Genomic DNA, 12,480 nt, shown 5'->3' on the forward strand with positions numbered 1-12,480 from the left:
TTCTCCCGGTCCCGCCTACGTCCGGCCTCAGCCAATCAGAAGCCAGCAACGGGCACGCGTGGGTCGAGGCGGGAGGATGGGTGCGTGCGTGCGTGTACGCGATGGGTGGGGTGGCCCAGAGAGAGCCCCGGATTGGCTGGGGCGACGTGCGCGGGCGGTGACTTCTCGTCCCTGGCTCTTACGTACGAGTTGCATCAGAGGTGAGAAGTCGGCTTCTTAGGTACGGCGGAGGACGTTCGAGGGTTCTTCTCGGCCCTTGGCCGGGAGGAACTTGAAATTAGCTTCGCTGTTTTCCCCTTGGGAGGTGGCGGCAGCGAGCATCAGCGAACGCAGCGAGGCGGGGCTGAGGCTGAGAGAGTTAAACCGCGGCCGATCATTGAGACTCGGCTGCGGGTGAGGAGGGGCCGCCGGCGGCTTTATAGCGCTGGATCCACTCTCATGCCCTGGCAGTTATCGGCCGCGAACAGGCGCTATGGACCTCTGAGCTTGACGCTTACACTGTAGTCGGAGGCAGCCGTTCATTACAAGCACGGGTGACTCCATACTGACCGGCGTGGTTTGCCTGAGGAAAGAAGTCACAGGCACCTTATAACGGTGAACTTCCTGGGACAGAACCCCTAATTTGTTAGTAGATCACTCGGTAACTACCTGGCGAATTGGCGCAAAGCATCAAGCACTGCCATGAGGACTGTTTTCTAACTAAACTAGAATCTCTGGCTATAACCGTGAAACGAGGCAGACTGCCAAGGGCTCTACCCCACAGGTAGAAGCTCAGTGTCATAGGCTCAGGATCTTGAAAATATTTTGTCTCATAATTCAGACACAAGTAGGAAACATTCCCTTGTGGCTCATCTGGTAAAGAGTCTGCCCACAATGCCGGAGACCTGGGTTCTGTTCCTGAGTTGGGAAGATCCTCTGGAGAAGGGAAAGGCTACCCACTCCAGTATTCTGGCCTGGGGGTCGCCAAGAGTCAACTGAGCGGCTTTCACTTCCACTTCAGGAAACATTCATTCTGAGTAGGATAAAAACTTACCTTGGTTGTGTGGAGTGCTTTCAGCTCCTTGCTGGCACGTGTTGTGTCAGGTTTGTGGCGATATCTCCCTGAATGTTCATAATACAGACTATCTTTGAGCTCTGGAGGGCCTTGGTAATGTTAAAAGAAGCGACAGTGGATACAAAGGTCTTGAAAGTTAAGTCTGAAGATCAGAAGTTGATTTAGGGTAATTAAAACAGTAAAAGAGGGACTTCTTTCGTGTTCCAGTGGCTTAGAGTCTGCTCCCAAAGCAGGGGACCTGGGTTCAATAACCTGGTCAGGGAACTAAATCCCATATGCAGCATCTAAGGCCCAGTGCAGCCAAATAAATATTTAAGAAAATAAGAGAATGTGATATTTGAATATGAAAGCCATATTCATAGGTAATGCAGAAGTCATCAAGTCCCTTGATTCTGGAAATATAAAGGCTAACTGTAACAATGACCATGGCCTATTCTTTGAATCAAAATAGTGTTAAGTTTGTTTACTAATTTCTAGAGAATGGGATTTGGAGTCAGGCAGACCAGTGCTAGTCCCAGCTTGGCCATATACTAACCATGACTTTGAGCTTCACTTTCTTCCTTTGTAAAAAGAGGATAACAATAGTAGTGATTAATGAGGAAACAAATATAAAGTGTAAGTTATTACTTTAAAAATTCCTGTGATATGCATTGTGCGGAAAGAGGCAGACTCTGCCCTATTTGTGTAAGAAATGATCTCTTTCTGATTAGTATGTAGAAACCAGAATCTTGGTAAATGGTAATGATAACTATCAGACAATATAGAAGATTTTAAAAAGATTATTCTGCTATTCTTTATTCAGTACCATAAGAAAACAATAGTGACAACTGATTTAACTATTAAAATTTTTGTAATACAGACATTATTATTTTTAACGTATAACATGTATTATTTCATTCTTACTCTGTGTCATTTCAAAGAATAATTAATACAGAAGACTAAAATAATTCAGGTTCTCATGTATTAAATTAATCTACATGTAGTTTATAGAAAGGCAGCACAGGAAGTGTCTGCCAGTTTGGGCTAATTTCCCCTCTTTAGAGAGTCTCTCTAACTTTTCATGCTCCAAGGAGCTGTCCACATATGATCATATCCACTATAAAAGAAATGCGCTTCTAAACTTGGACATCTATTTAGGTTACGGCTCAGCTTAAAGCTACATAATCCAGTTTTAGACATCCTTAAAAAATATTGTGTGATCTTTGTGGCATTTTGTCTAAAATCTTAAGACTTTTGAGAAAAATTGAGTATGAGTATTTTAAAAATAGAAATGAGAGTCAGGGTCACCAAATACTGGACATGTATATTGTGCCTGGTGTTGTGCTGGACTCAGAAATTAGACTCAGTTCCTTCCCTGAAGTAACTTATAATCTGATTAGGTCAAAGGAATAGGTGTAGAAAGCAGTCTGTGAGAAGTGCTTTGAGTGGAAATCCAGGTAGATAACATAGTGAGTGAGCTATTTCAAAGTAGGCTTCTTGGAACTGGGGCTTGAATGTGTGAACTTTGAAGGATGACTAGCGTGTAAATAACTTGGAAGAATATTCAAGAAAAGGAAACAGTGGGCGGAGGAATAGAAGTAGACTGTGGCATTGTAGCTGCGGTATGAAGGACAACGAGTGGGGAAAAGGCAAATGCTTGTGACTAAAGCACCGTCAGAGAGTAATGGAAAGGAAGCTCAGTGGCTGCTGCTGCTGCTGCTAAGTCGCTTCAGTCGTGTCCGACTCTGTGCGACCCCGCAGACGGCAGCCCATCGGGCTCCGCCGTCCCTGGGATTCTCCAGGCAAGAACACTGGAGTGGGTTGCCATTTCCTTCTCCAATGCATGAAAGTGAAAAGTGAAAGTAAAGTCGCTCAGTCGTGTCCGACTCTTAGCGACCTCATGAACTGCAGCCTACCAGGCTCCTCCACCCATGGGAGTTTCCAGGCAAGAGGACTGGAGTGGGGTGCCATTGCCTTTTCCGGGAAGCTCAGTGGGGAGGACCTTTAATGCTAGGAAAAGAACTTGGACAGTATTGTATTTGTTGGCCCTTGAAAGTTTTAGAGCTGGATATTTACAAAAGCTGAGTGTGTTTGAGGTATTGAAAATTGAACGCATTAGAAAGGTCCTATCAGCATTTCTCTACCAGAAAGCTAAAGGCTGTTCAGTTTGTGGCTTTTAATATTCTTTGTATTGAGGGCATATTCTAGGTCTTAAGGATATGGAAGGCAGCTGCATGCAGTAGTGTCATTCCTCTACTACCTTGACAAGGCCTGCTGCTTTAAAGCAGTAATAGTCCATACAGACCAGTGCTCAGGGAACATTGACCAGGGTCCAGGCCATCATAAAATTCCAGACTCTGTAAGATGGCTGTAACTGAACTTAATTCTCTCTCTCCTGTCCTCCCCACTGCTCTGGATACTCCTTCCTCATATGCCTGTACTTTCTCTCAAATTCCCTGACTTGATTAGAAAACCTGCTTCCCACTCCACTAACCAAACATGAAACCTGGGTAAATCTCTGATGCTACTTCTGCTTTTGTGTACATGCAGCCAGTGACACGTGGACAGATAACTGAATGACAAGGGGCCAGCGCTCTAAAGAACTGTGGCAGAGATGAGACGTGTCTTCACTCTCAGTAATGTGCTAATTTGCCCGATTCCTGTGTACAGTGATGTCAAGAAGATTATTTACACAGGAAAGCACTTAAACAACTCAAATAAGGTAATATATTTGCATCCTTCTAGGTTTGATGCAAGACTTTCAATGACAATATTTTCTAACAAAAAGCCGTGTGGTTGTCACTAAAAAATGGATCTTGGATTCACTGCAGCTCCTCAGAATTTCTTTTCGTTCTTCCTATTTAATTGTTTGGGGTGTGTGGTGGGTAGGGAGAGGGGCATGTGGGGTGGTGGGTATGTAACTTCTCTAGATGACCTGAAGGCCACCTGCCTCTTTCCCTTGTGTTGGAAGTGGTTGAATTTGGAATTAGCAGCAGAACCATTTTGTCTTAAAATTTGATGTAATTTTATATCCCATATAATTTATTAAATATGTCTTTCGGTAGAGAGTGAGTAGACAGAATTTGGTGTCTTTAGCATTCAGTTTTAGGTAGTTTATATCTTGATTTTAAAGATTAGAAAATTTATAATCTTATATAAACTATGTAAGTGAAAAGGTTGACTAATTTTTATTATCTGTATTTATACAGGTAATTTGACTAGATTACACAAAGAAAGACTTGACCACTGGAAGCAAAAAGCTTTCTGTTTACCACAGGTGAACAGCTCTTTCCACTAGAAAGGATAAATGTGATTTTCTACCCGGGCTCCCCAGCTGGCTCCTGGTACTTGGTATGATGGAGAGTCCTGTGGTTGTGCATGAACGTTGGGTTGCAAGCACCCTGGCAGCAGAACCTCCATTATGTTTCCACCCACAGCACTTGGTGGTACCCTGCACATGGAAAATGTTGGTTGAATGACTCAAGGCTATTTCTCTGCCGAGGTGAGTACCAGAGTTCAGTAACTCTGGCTGCATTTCTGCTGCTGGACTGCGGTAGCTGGACAGGGGCTGTGGGCTCCTGTGGCTTCTTATTCTCTTGATCACCACCCCATAGACAGTCTCCCTTTCAGAACCCTCCTCTCCTCTCCCCAGCTGCCTTGGGTACCCATTGGCTCTCTGCTTTCCCTGACTCTGTCTCTCCCAGTGGTGACTGAGGGCTAATTTTACAATCTGATATTTCTCTGAGAATGAGGTGCCTCTTCTGGAACACACTGCCACACTCAGTGGCACTGCAAATAGGTTTTTATTGACTGATCTCCACTCTTCGAACCATTTTGCCATCACACTGATTGTGAGGCACCATCTGTTTGCCTTGATGACTTAATGAATTGAGGGCTCATGAATGTAGCTGACATCTAAATTAGATCCTTATCTCAATACAGACAGGATAGTGGTTTCCTTTGCCGGAGATGATGGACAGTTACTTTATAATTCTGAGAGAAAAATGGATTATGCAGACAGACACTTCACCCAAGTTGGTGGCCTCATTACTCTCCCTATGGTGATGCTTTTGTTCAGGGGCAGGGACATGCCTGCCCTGTTTCAGGAAAAACCAGAAAAGAAAAATTATCTGCCTGACTCAAGTTTACTCATGAATCAGCAGATAAGTGCTAGCTGTCAAACTCCTCCTGCTGTTTTGTTTTATGAGAGTCAGAAGGGTTTTCTGAGAGTGATGAGTATTAAAATAATTAGATAAAATGAGCTGATAACCTTGGTCTGTTGCCTAGTATGGTATGGCTGATTAGAGGGAAATTGCAAGCTGTGAGATGGCTAAGTACTGTGTCCTGTGCAGATTGTGATTGCTTGTGAAATTAGGTAAGCTGTTGCTTAAGGGGAGTTCACCAACAGTTTTAAAAGACCTATGACCACTTCTGGCTAATTTGCTCTTTCAGATAGCTGGGATCTGGAATCCTTGTGATCTCCGAGCTATTGCTTGCCTCGGGCTGGTAAGGGGACGAGGTGGGAGCTGGCGAGACAAAGGGCAATAGGGAATGATAGTTAATGGGTATCACCCAGATTGGGCATGATAAAAATGGAATTGATCTGGAATTAAAGATGATGATTATACAACTTAGTGAATATATTAAAAACCACTGAATTGTACACCTTAAAATGGAGAATTTTATGGTATGTAATTTACCATACCATCTATTTGTCTTGGTGACTTAATGAATTGAGCGCTCATATGTGTGAGAGAGTGTCCCTGGCCTCCCTCTTACCTGTAAGTGTCTTACATTAGAAGTAAGCAGCACCAGGGACTTCCCTGGTGGTCCAGTGGTTAAGACTTTGCCTTCCAGTGCAGGGGCCGTGGGTTTGATCCCTGGTCAGGGATGCTAGGATGCCACATGCCTTGTGGCCAAAAAGCCAAAACATAAAACAGATGCAATATTGTGACAAATTCAATAAAGACTCTTAAAATGGTCCATATTAAAAAAAAAAGAAGCAAGCAGCACCACATGCAGCTACCCAGACAGCCTGCTGTACAACACCAGCACACGCTCAGCACCTCCCATTCTCTGGGCAGGATGCTTCATATCTGATGTTTTCAAGTGTCTGATCACTAAAACAGCTCGATCAAGTACATATTGTCTTCATTTTACACATGAGAAAGCTGAGGTTCAGCATGGATAAGTAAGTTGCTTATGTTTCCATAGAAGCAGAGGCAGGATTTGAATCTAGTCTCGTTTAGCTCATACTCTTTCTGGAAGGTTCCATTGCCTGTCTGTACTGTCTTTTCCTTTTTGTGCCTGGTCTCTTTATTACCTTCCATTTCCACTGTTAGAATCCTTATCAGTCACAACTTTTGTTTTGAAATATATGTGTAGTGATATCTATGTGTAATTATATCTTTGTATCTAGATATATATCTACATATACATCTATGAAATATATGTGTATGTATAGTTATGTCTATATGTATGTATATATTCATAAGCACATGTACTTTCATATCTGTATATCCATATTTATAGATATTTATATTTATAGTATCTATAAATATTTATAGATAGACACAGATACAAATAAGATGAGGAAAACTATACCTCTCAAATATTAATGATGGTTTTATCTGAGTAGTAGGATAATAATTTGCAATTTTCATTTTTCTCTCTGTGTTTTTCTGTATTTATCAATCTAAATTTATTTTATTATTGTGATCAGAAGGCAATTTTTAAAGTCTTTCATATCCTTTCACCTTCATATGCCACTACTTTTGTGAATAAAATCTTTCCTGATCTTTAAACTGATGCTACCCTGTTTTGTTTTTCTTTCTTTTATCACACTGTGTGGCTTGCAGGATCTTAGTTCCCCAACCAGGGACTGATCCCAGGCCATGGCAGTGAAAGCACTGAGTCCTAATCACTGAACTGCCCGGGAATTCCCTGATGCTACTCCTTTTTCTTCTGAAACACACTGCCTTTCCCGAGCACGTTGTATTTTCTTGAGTCATTTCTAACATTTTGCTTTGTATTCTGTGTAACTTGAGTTTCTTGGGGCCCCACTCAGAGAGGAAAAGTAAGGGAGGCACATATAATAATGAAAAAGGTAAAAGAAGAGTTTGCTCCAATCTATCCCCGTGAAGAAAGCTGGGCTCTTCCTGATACATCTACCGTATCCCAGTCTCAAATCTCTCCTCATCCCTGTGAACGTAGTTGTGTTGTGTCTCCTGTACTTGGCTGTTCCCATGACATGAGTCAATTGTCATGCTCACTCTGGTGTTTATGCATGATTCTGTCCCATCTCCTATCACTTAGTGAGAAGCTGCTGCTGCTGCTGCTGCTGCATCTCTTCAGTCGTGTCCAACTCTGTGCGACCCCATAGACGGCAGGCCCCAGGCTCCCCCGTCCCTGGGATTCTCCAGGCAAGAACACTGGAGTGGGTTGCCATTTCCTTCTCCAATGCATGAAAGTGAAAAGTGAAAGTGAAAAGTGAAAGTGAAGGTGCTCAGTTGTGTCCGACTCTTAGTGACCCCATGGACTGCAGCCTACCAGGCTCCTCTGCCCGTGGGATTTTCCGGGCAAGAGTACTGGAGTGGGGTGCCATTTCCTTCTCTTGAGTGATAAGCTGGGCACCGTTATACCATCAGGCCCTGCATGGTCCAGGTTGTGCCTCTGTTCTTCGTTGAAGTTGGGGAAGGACATCTGTTCCCACCCAGGTTGTACTTTGTCTTTTCTTTTTTAAATTTATTTATTTGGTTGTATTGCATCTTAGTTGTGGCACGTGGTCTTAGTGATTGCAATGAGTGGATTCTCTAGTTGTAGTGCATGGGCTTAAGTTGCCCCAAGGCATATGGGATCTTAGTTCTCTAACCAGGAATTGAACCCCAGGATCCCTGCCCTGGAAGTGAGGAGTCCTAGCCACTGGATTACCAGGGAAGTCTCCTCCTTTTTCTTTTTAACTTTAATATATTTTATTTTGGTTTTTTTTTGGCCGTAATGAGAGGCGTGTGGGGTCTTAGTTCCCTGATGAGGAGTTGAACCCACACCTCTTGCAGTGGGATCACAGAGTCTTAACTATTGGACTGCCAGTGAAGTCCCTCTTTTTTCTTTTTTAATGTAGGAATTTACAGCTATACATTTCCTTCTAAGCACTGCTTTCGCTATATCCTGTAAATTTTGTGTGTTTTGTTTTAGCTGTCTTTCATCTCAAAGTATTTTATAGTTTCCTTTGTTACTTCTTCTTTGACTCATTGGTTACTTAGGAGTGTGTTGTTTAATTTCTGCTTAATTGTGAATTCCCTAAATTCCCTTATGTTGTTGATTTAATTTAATTCCACTGTGGCTAAAGAGCATACTTTGTATGATTTGAGTTCTTTTAAATTTATTTGAGATGTGTTTTATGGACTAACATGTGGTCTACCCTGGAGAATGTTCCACGTGCACTTGAGAAGAAAGTGTATACTGCTATCACTGACTGGGGTGTTGCATCCAAGTTTTTAGGTTTTCACTTTTTACCTGGTAAAACACTGTTCATCCTTTGAGTCCCACTTCATCCCCAGGTCCAGAGGATTTCATCTGTCAAATATTTCTTCATCCATCTCACAAGCAAGAATGTTCAATTTCCTCATTTGAACTTCTGTCTCCCATAACTGTGATTTCTGGATATGCCAATACCCATAACTATGAGATAGCCTTCATTACAAGTCAGTCTTTCTACACACTGATGTTATGGGGTTTCTTTTGTGCAGGGACCAAGTCTTTACCGTATCTCCATATCCCTGAATATGGAGTATTCAGGAGTAACTTTAGAGTGTGCCATTAAAAGGATGATGAGAATTTGGGGGTCATTGAATACCGTTTAAACAGTGAACCCTAGGCTGTGTACTGTCAAGAGTGGAATGGGAAAAGAAAGGCAGTGCACTCTGCCTCTGGGGACCTATAACTTAGTTGAAAAGACAGTATATCTGCTTTAATACACTTTAATACATGAAGCCTTTAATACACGATCTGATGAAGTGCCAAGACAAGGGCTGTAGGAGTTGGACTTCTCCACTTTTTCTTTCTCTCTCTATGCATAGGAAAGAGACTCATTGAGTTGTGAGGTTGAGATAATACTCAGGACTCCTGATTTCCAGCTGTGAATCAATGTGGAATCCTCTGGCCACTGATCACCCAGCCTCCACTTGGACACTTTCACCCACTGGGAGAAAGCCCAACATTCCCCAGTCAGGACTTATGATGGTTGTTTGCTAATTTGGAGTGGTAAGGGGAAGCTGAATTGCTTTTTCGCTACCATTCACCGTTTATAATCTTTCTCATAAAATAATCTATACACCTGAAAGAATATGTGTAAAGTCAACAAGGAAGGAAAAGAGTTCTAGTCATAAGCTTTAATCTCAGTAGGCTAGGTCACAATATGTTAGGTAAGGAAAGTCAGATCAGATTGACTGGACAAGGGTCACTTCTGGGGGAAACAAAATGAATTAGTTTCTGAGGCCTATTATTCTCCCAGAGCCCACCTATATGTGAATGTTCCGGGAAGATCTGAGGGTATGAGATTTGGGAGAGGTAAATTCATCCCACACGCCAGGTAGATATTTTATTCCATCTAATTTAGGATTAAAGACCAATGATTTTGGGGGCTCACTAGGGTATTTCTGGAGGTTTCTTGTCAGGAATACAGTGTAGTAAGGAAGGTTTTCAAGTCAGAACGTAAACTTTTTTCTCTAGAAACCTCTGAAAACAGAATCGTATTAGAAAATAAAATTATGTTATGAAGTACTTACTGTTTTGGTGGTGCGCACTAAATAAAACAGGAGGATAATGTAAGGGCTGGCCCATCACTGTATATAATAGCTGACTAAATGAGTAATATCTTTGTTACAGTCTCCGCAGACACATTTATTGACAGGCAGTCAGAACACTATGGGGCAGAACAGTCTTGAGGGCAGGGACATCAAGCCATCTGATAGTGTGGAATTAGCAACAGGGCAGGTCTGGAATAACACTTGAGCAGGGTGGAAGAATGGGCAAGCTTTGGATGGAGAGAACAAGAGATGAGGGTTGGTGACAGGGCTACAGAGGTTGAATGTATAAGACATGCTATTTGATCAATGCAAAGTACCTAGAAGGCTATAAACCTGGGCTTTGGTAGAGGCAAGGCACAGGAAAATGACCTTCTGTGTGTCCACATAGGTGTGGCAGAATTCATGCAGCTTTGGAACAAGATTAGCTCACAAAGTGCAAATAAGCCATCCATGTGACTCTTAGTAGCTTTTACTGAGTTGATGACTAAGGCTATGTCTTATGTCCATGACTTGACAGAATTTGTCTTCCCAAGAGGTCAGAGGAGAAAATGGGAGTGGTGGGCCAGGAATAATGGGCAGTTCTGGGTGGGCCAGAGTGAGTCACCTTCCTCAGTGCTAATACCAGGAGATCAGACCAAGGGCTTTTGTGTCTGCTGTTTATTCTCGTCACCTTTTCCCCAAACCCTGGCTCTGTCACTTCTTTTATCCTTTGACTTTTCTGATAGGGCCCTGGAGTTGGAACAGGTCTAACTTTACAGATAGAGACCCTGCGGCCCAGAGGGGCCTTATTCCTACAACATGTCAGTTTCAGAGTTGGGGCTAGAAAGGCCTCATGACTACCAAGCCCTTGCACTCTGTCCTCCCCCAGTGTGGCTTTCCTCTTTAAGTCACCTCCCTGTGTGCCAACCAAGGGGCAAAAGGGACTCAGGACAAGACATGGCAGAAACTTGAAGTGGTGGTCTCTTGAATATAAGGTGCCCTAGGGAACATGAGGAGAGGCAGGAGGAGTCGGGCCACAGGCCCAGCTTCCATGACCCCATTCTCTCCCATATTTTCTTCTGCAGTGTAGTCCCTACAAGTGAAAACATCTTACCTTGAAATTTTGTCTGTGACTCTGCCACCCCTGATCGTCTGGCCTCGTCAACAGGATAAGGAGCAACATGGAAGAAGAACAGAAGGTGTAATGTAGGATGAAGCAGCAAAGCTCATGAGATCCCTTCATGCCTTACTTTTATCTTCTCCTCCCTTGCCTTCTGCTCCTGGCAGTGCTGTACCTAAGTTCTGTCCTTGGCTGGCTTACATTTCAGAAAGGCTTTGTTGCTTCTGGCAAGCATCGTTAAGTTAAACCTGCTGGTCTATCTGTTTGACCACTGCTGTAACCCTCTCCTCTCAGACCCCTCAAAATCAGATGTACACTCTTTTTCCATAGGTTAGATAAATGTTCTATTGATGCTTCTGTTTGGATCAGGAAGGGAACTCCCAACATCCTTTCAGTAAATTATTGTAAAACATTTTGGTCCCTGTTTTGTGTAATTTGGGATTGGTGATACCAGAGATGGCCCAGAAGTTCCAAGCCTGATCCTGGGACCATAATTTCGCAAAATGTTTAAGGCAAACAAACTCTCATTATCGCCAGTCTGAATCAGAGATCTGTGAGAAAACAAGGAAATGGCCACCAGCAGAGGTTGCAAAATCTCACTAAGGCTGTTGGTGAAACTCTTTGTCTTTTATGTACCTATAAAAAGCCCATGAAAACAAAAGAGCAAGCCCTCCTTAGAGAAGGTGTGTCAGTTGTCACTTAACATCTTATTCCAATCCACCCTTCACTGCTTTCCTTGTGATACCACGTTTCCTCCTTGTCAGCAGGCTCACTGTTGAGCTTTGTCAGTAGGGGGTGCTGGAGGACAAATTTCATCTGCATGAGTGGTTTCTTCATCTTCTGCTTACTAGAGTCCCAGTCATGGGGAGTCCTGCTTGCCAGGACCCAAATAATGAAAATATTGTCAGGATATTATCAGTATTAAATTATTGATTTAAGAATTATTTAAGATTTAAGACTGAGATATTTACATTCGTTTATTGTCTTTGAAATCTGGTGTGTGATTTATATATATAGCACTTCTCAGTTTGGACATTCAAGTGCTCAGTAGCCACATATGGCCGGTGGCTTCTGTATTGGACAGTGCAGCTCTGGAACATGGTTCGCCTACACATACTTAATGGGAATGACACTTTGGGAGACAGTTTAAAAAAAGGAAACTGCATAAAAAATATTAGACTTAATCCTGTAGCTTTATTGATCATATTAATGGTGTATTTTTAAATAATTTTCTTCTGCTGCTGCTGCTAAGTCGCTTCAGCCATGTCTGACTCCGTGCGACCCCATAGACGACAGCCCACCAGGCTCCCCCGTCCCTGTGATTCTCCAGGCAAGAACACTGGAGTGGGTTGCCATTTCCTTCTCCAATGCATGAAAGTGAAAAGTGAAAGTGAAGTCACTGAGTCGTGTCCAACTCTGAGCGACTCCATGGACTGCAGCCTACCAGGCTCCTCCGTCCATGGGATTTTCCAGACAAGAGTACTGGAGTGGGGTGCCATTGTATAAGTAAACATAGTAGTGATTATGTGTATTATTTTAGG

General features: G+C 42.9%; 1 long non-coding RNA gene across 1 annotated transcript; it reads left to right on the forward strand.

Moving 5' to 3' along the window:
- Positions 1 to 3,612: 3,612 nt before the first annotated feature.
- Positions 3,613 to 11,031, forward strand: LOC138086955 (uncharacterized). Its single transcript, XR_011145466.1, has 3 exons — positions 3,613 to 3,755; positions 4,243 to 4,535; positions 10,905 to 11,031. It is a non-coding gene; the product is annotated as an uncharacterized lncRNA (long non-coding RNA).
- Positions 11,032 to 12,480: the final 1,449 nt, after the last annotated feature.

The sequence above is a fragment of the Capricornis sumatraensis genome, chromosome 10, assembly GCF_032405125.1.
Source record: "Capricornis sumatraensis isolate serow.1 chromosome 10, serow.2, whole genome shotgun sequence".
NCBI classification, from domain to species: domain Eukaryota; kingdom Metazoa; phylum Chordata; class Mammalia; order Artiodactyla; family Bovidae; genus Capricornis; species Capricornis sumatraensis.